This window comes from Apium graveolens, chromosome 5 (assembly GCF_009905375.1).
Source record: "Apium graveolens cultivar Ventura chromosome 5, ASM990537v1, whole genome shotgun sequence".
In the NCBI taxonomy this organism is placed as follows: Eukaryota; Viridiplantae; Streptophyta; class Magnoliopsida; order Apiales; family Apiaceae; genus Apium; species Apium graveolens.
The window spans coordinates 209,686,187-209,691,926 of record NC_133651.1 but is presented as its reverse complement, the minus strand read 5'-3'; the positions used below and the strand labels follow the sequence as shown (position 1 = coordinate 209,691,926).

The 5,740-nt window shown below is 29.8% G+C and overlaps 1 long non-coding RNA gene across 1 annotated transcript; it reads right to left on the bottom strand.

The window, feature by feature from the left end:
• Positions 1-292: 292 nt before the first annotated feature.
• On the bottom strand, positions 293-2,132 carry LOC141724286 (uncharacterized). The gene is made up of 3 exons (XR_012576578.1): positions 1,827-2,132; positions 1,344-1,431; positions 293-531 (listed from the first exon to the last, which is right to left on the bottom strand). It is a non-coding gene; the product is annotated as an uncharacterized LOC141724286 (long non-coding RNA).
• Between the last annotated feature and the right edge of the window lie 3,608 nt (positions 2,133-5,740).

The following is a 5,740-nucleotide window of genomic DNA, read 5'->3' as shown; positions in this document are numbered from 1 at the left end:
AATACAATGGGTCCGCTTAGACGAAATATTATCCTTCTTTCCTATAGTCAACAGTTTTAAAAACAAAATATATTGTCTGAAATGACTCCATACAACGGCGTAGTTATAAAATAATATTGTAATATGATGTGTTAGTCAATAATTCCCGTGAAACAAAGTGTTGTCCTTTCTCCATTCTCACAACATTTTCTGTAAAATGGTGTGTTATCTTATATTAATAGAGTCAATGGTGTGCTAAAAGAGAAAGTATTGTTTGAAATTTATGTTGCAACGCTCTAGTAAAACTCATATTTTGTGTATTCCATATAGACAAATCTTTATTCATTTATAACATTTGTACAAATAGCAACATACAACAATTTTATTTGTAGGAATAGCAACATACAACATTTTTATTTTCAACTTCTTAAAGCAATTTCTTCATGCTACGTCAACTACTCTAGCCCTGCTCTTGATCCAATTATTTTCCGACAACTCCTATATGTTGCATTAGTCGTCCCACTTGAAAATAACTGGGTAGCCTAGCATATGCTGAAAAAATAGAAGGAAAAAAAACAACATATTCAATGACTCCATATTTTTTTCTTAAAAAACAAAATCAATAACTGAATGAAAAATGCCAAAGATAGTTTCATAACAGAGGGTACCTACTTAGAGCTTAAATGGTTTTTATCTAGCAATCCATGAGCAATATAAGCATAAAAACTCTTAAAAGTATATAATATATTTGAAACTTTATGAAGCAAATAAAATAATACGGTAGTAGTAAATATAATCATTATCAGAGTATAAAGTGTATAAAAGGATTCATATTAATGGATCACAATGCTTATATGGCTATACACGAATACGACCATGAATGTAACCCAAGGCATTTGCAGGTAATTGAAATCACAACTGATAAGGATTCTTGTGAGCAATTTTGTAGAACATTGGGATCCACTACCTGTATAAACTCATCGTGGCTCTCCATAGACACGTGTAATGACACATTATAATGCATTACTATGTAATATAACAAAAATTAAGCAAGTGAGTTTATTAGCTGAAAGACCATAGTTGATAATTAAGCAATTATCATTAGTATCTGAGGAGGTACCTACTAGTACTAGTAGTGACGAGATGAAAACAAGTAGTAGGAGTGTGGACACAAGTGAGTTTGGAATGTATAGCAGCGACACAATTACTGGTGCTAAAATTTATGGCGGCTTACACCCTCGTCAGTTTGCTACTACTCCAAGAGCATGTATAAGTATAAACTCATACCAAATGACACATTACAATGTATTATACTGTCATATAAACATATACACCAAATATAAACTGTGAATAAAAAATTATACCTGCTTTGGTTGACCCTAAAAAAATAGTTGTGACAATAATATGACCCATCCCTATCCCATTGCCATTTAAAACAGTTGCTTCCATTTCCTGGAAAACAGAAAAGGCAACAAGTTAAACAAGTGTTAGTAGTTTATCAAATTAAGTAACCATTTGCGCAGGGGAAACAACTTAAACAAGAGGTATTCATAGACACAAAGAGACCAAAGATGAACTTACAATGACAACTACCAACAAAAATATTAATTTCTGACAAGTGTACTTAACCAACGCACAAGACAATAGTACCATTACAAGGAAAAATTAATCATATGACAATTACAAATTTATCCAAATCACAGGGCACATGTAATGAGTCTAAATTTTTCAATCATCCTTTAAAAATTAAAAATTAGAAAAGTAACAAATACAAAAACAACCAAACAGAGTTATATGTTATTATACAAACATATATACATAATATGTGAAATATAGATGAAAATTACCAAATCGAAAGTGACGACAAAGGGGTAAAGAGCGGCTGACAAGTTTATGAATAGTTTATATGGTTCCAACAATCACATGCATCTTGCAAAGATAGGGTTCAATTTAGGGGTTTTTATTTAGGGATTTAATTTCACGGGTTTGATTCACAAAGTCTAGGGTTTTGATTTAAGGATTTTGATTTAGAGGTGTGATTTAAGTGATTCAGATTGAGAGTTTGAAGTGGTGGAAGAAGTAGGGAGAGATGCTTGAATGGTAGTGGTTGAATGACACTCAAAAAAGGCGAGTAAGAGAGATCTTAAGGGGTGGGGGGAATATTTGGGGGAGGCGGGGAATTGAAAATATCAAGGGAGGGTTTCTTTTAGTATTATTATACGGGGAACAAAGCAGTGCATATTATTTTTGTTCTTTAATCGAAAAATAAAATAATATTAATAAAACAATGATGTGAAAAAGTAAATAAAAAAATTATTTGTGAATTAAAAAAAATAAAGAAGATGAGATCATGTGATTTTAGTCTTCTATAAAAAATAAAAAAATCAAGGTAATCTTGCACGATTTTATAAAGAAAATTCATTAAATTTACCATATAAGAGCATCTCCAGCTAAAATATGGCTGGCCAAAATTTTAGTGAACCTCTAAGCACTTTTATATTAGCTAAAATCATTATGTATATTTAAAATAGTATTTTTATTAAATTAAAATATATATTAGTGAAATAAAATTATAACATTTACTAAAATATATATAATTATTTTTAAAAAATATTATTGATAATTTTACTAAATATTAGTCATATTATCTTATTTTCCTTATAAAATTATGCAAGGTAAGTTTACCATTTTTTTATAATTTTTTAACATGACTAAAATCATTATACTTTAACATGTGTAAGGTTAGATTGTCAAAAAAATTAGTTAAAAAAATAATGTTGATGATTGTGAATAAATATCGTGTAGGGAGTTATACTTTCACATGAATTTTTTATAAAGTCATGCAATATAAATTTGAATTTTATTTATAATTTTTTCACATTTCTAAACTCAAGATATTTACCATCAATACGGTTGGATATTTTAATTAAAAAAATAGCTTTGTTATAAAGAATCTCGTTTAGGGTACTGGTAGTTTTACCGATTTTTTCTTTTAAAGTCATTCAAGCTAAGTTTGGATCATTCAAAAAATTATTTAAAAAATATTTTTTTGATCGGGAACGAATCTCAACATAGGGAATAGTACTTGTACTGGATTTTACTTACAAAGTCATGCAATATAAGTTTGATTTTTTAATAATTTTTTCACATGACTAAAATCAATATAATTTAACATCTCTACGATTGTATTGTCTAAAAATAATTTTAAAAATTTATTTTGCTATTCTGGAAAGAATCTCGTTTAGGTAATTAATACCTTATCCGAATTTTTCTTATACAGTCATTCAAGATAAGTTTAATTTTTTTTGTAATTTTTTTACATGACTAAAATATATATACTTTAACATCTCTAAGGTTGAATCTTTCAAAAAATCATTTAAAAAATAATTTTGTTGAACATGAACCAGTCTCGTCATAGAAAAATAGTACTTTTACTAGATTTTTCTTATAAAGTCATCCAAGATAAGTTTTATTCTTTTATAATTTTTTCACATGAATAAAATTAATATAATTTAACATTCGGTTGGATCTTTCAAAAAATCATTTAGAAAAAAAAATTGCTCATCGGGAACGAGTCACATTGTAGGAAATAGTACCTTTAGCGGATTTTCCTTATAAAGACATGCAAGATAAATTTTATTTTTTTTATAATTTTTTCAGATGACTAAAATCAATATATTTTAACATCTGTATGGTTGGATCTTTCAAAAAATCATTTAAAAAATAATTTTGTTCATCAGGAAGGAGTCTTATTATAGGAAATAGTACTTTTACCGGATTTTTCTTATAAAGTCATCCAAGATAAGTTTTATTTTTTTATAATGAATAGTTATAAAACCATTGTTATTTTTCTTAATGTTATCGGAAATAAATAGAATAGGTATAGAACCATTGCTATGTTGACAGACAATTGTTTAGTAAAATAAAAGAACCTATTATGCTAAGTTATACTAGAAAACAGTTAGTACATAAGTAAACCATTGTTCTAAGCTATATTAGACAATATTTGGTACAAAAGTAAATCATTGTGCTAAAGATATTCGACAATGATATTTTAAAAGGCATACACTTGTATGAACCAAACTTATACAAGTGATTAACAGAATTTAAACATTGTGCCTTAATAATTTGCACAATAGATCAAATATTAACACCATTGTATGTACAAATCCTAACAACACTCTCGCATCACTATATACCATGACTAGATTAGCTTCTAACAATATCTTGGTCATTATAAAAGCTGTTGTGAGCATAGCAAAAACACAATACCCAAAAAACAAAAAACCGTTACCTAAAGTATCTCATACATTTGTTTTCTTTGAAAAAACCATTGTGCAACTAGATGAAATAAATACATAAACTGTCGTAGGAGTCAATTCACATAACACTATTTTTAACTATTGTGCCTCTAAATTGTTACAACGGCTACAAAACTGTTGTAGACAATGGTGTAGTGCTCCTACACTACCTATTATTTCTTACAATGAGCATGCTCACATAAGCTTAGAGGTTCAAAGTGAAAGCTAGTCAAGCCCTTTTATGGAATATATAAGGTTCCTCTTGCATTTAAATGGCTACAAGGAACCGGGGGTTAGTGGATGGTATGTTGTATGCTGCCCAAGATGGTGTCTTGAAAGTGATGGATTTTCAAGCAAATTAGAATTTTCAAACAGTTAATGGATCGGGGTAATGGAATTTTCATAAAACCCCTAATAGGGACTAATCGCATGGGGTGAGAACCCCTAATGGAAACTGATTTTTAAATATTTCAAGGAATCTTGGTCAGGGATTATGTACAGATTGGATTTAGCTTTCATGGATTTCTCTGGATATGCTTTTGTGGATGAAACTGGCTTTCATTGATTTCTTGGAATTGGCTTACACGCCACAGATTGGATTTGACTTTTATGAATTGACTTTCACGCCATGGTATGGAAAATATATGGTTTATATATGAATTAGAATGGATAATATTTGGAAAACCCTAGGGATACTAGGGCTATATGGATTTTTAACTTGGTTAAGGTTTACATAAGGTTTGGGAAAGCCGAAAATATGTAAAACCCGGGATAAAGTAGATTTACATCAATCATCCGAACCACGAGAGCCCAAAAGATTAGGTGGAAAACCTTAAAGTATATGGTTATTTCAAGACACTATAGAAGCTAGGTATATGGATAACCTAGGTTGGGAACAAGTGTGGATTATACTTAAAAAGGATATTGGAAATGTATGGATTATACATAAATTTGGGAAGGATCCCAATTATTTAACCTATGTAATTCCCTTTGGGTGGTAAGGTTTAACTTATGCAAGAGAACATATATATATATATATATATTATGGATGAGTTTGTATAGATGCATAATTCCTTATTTAGGTGCATATACGTATTTGAACCTCATTGGATAGATTCATAAAAAATATGAATCTCTGGATAGGGTAGGATCCCTTTCCACAGGTGCATGTCGATCTCAGGGAAACTGAGCTAGTGTAGATCTTGTAAAGTCTTGCATAAATATGGTTGGAATTGGAGTGTAAGGACCTTGCATAGGGAATAAGAACTTATAAGGATGACGTAAGTTCAGGTTCCAGTGTGAACCTTGGAATTGGAATTGAATACATGATAAGGAAGATAATCAAAGAGTATAGAGGTAACCCTATCACTTTTATAGTTCACATCCGCCTTTAACTATTTGACCCTTTCAGCTATATATTAGAGGAAGAGGCATCCAGAACTTTAGGAATTTGGCTTCAG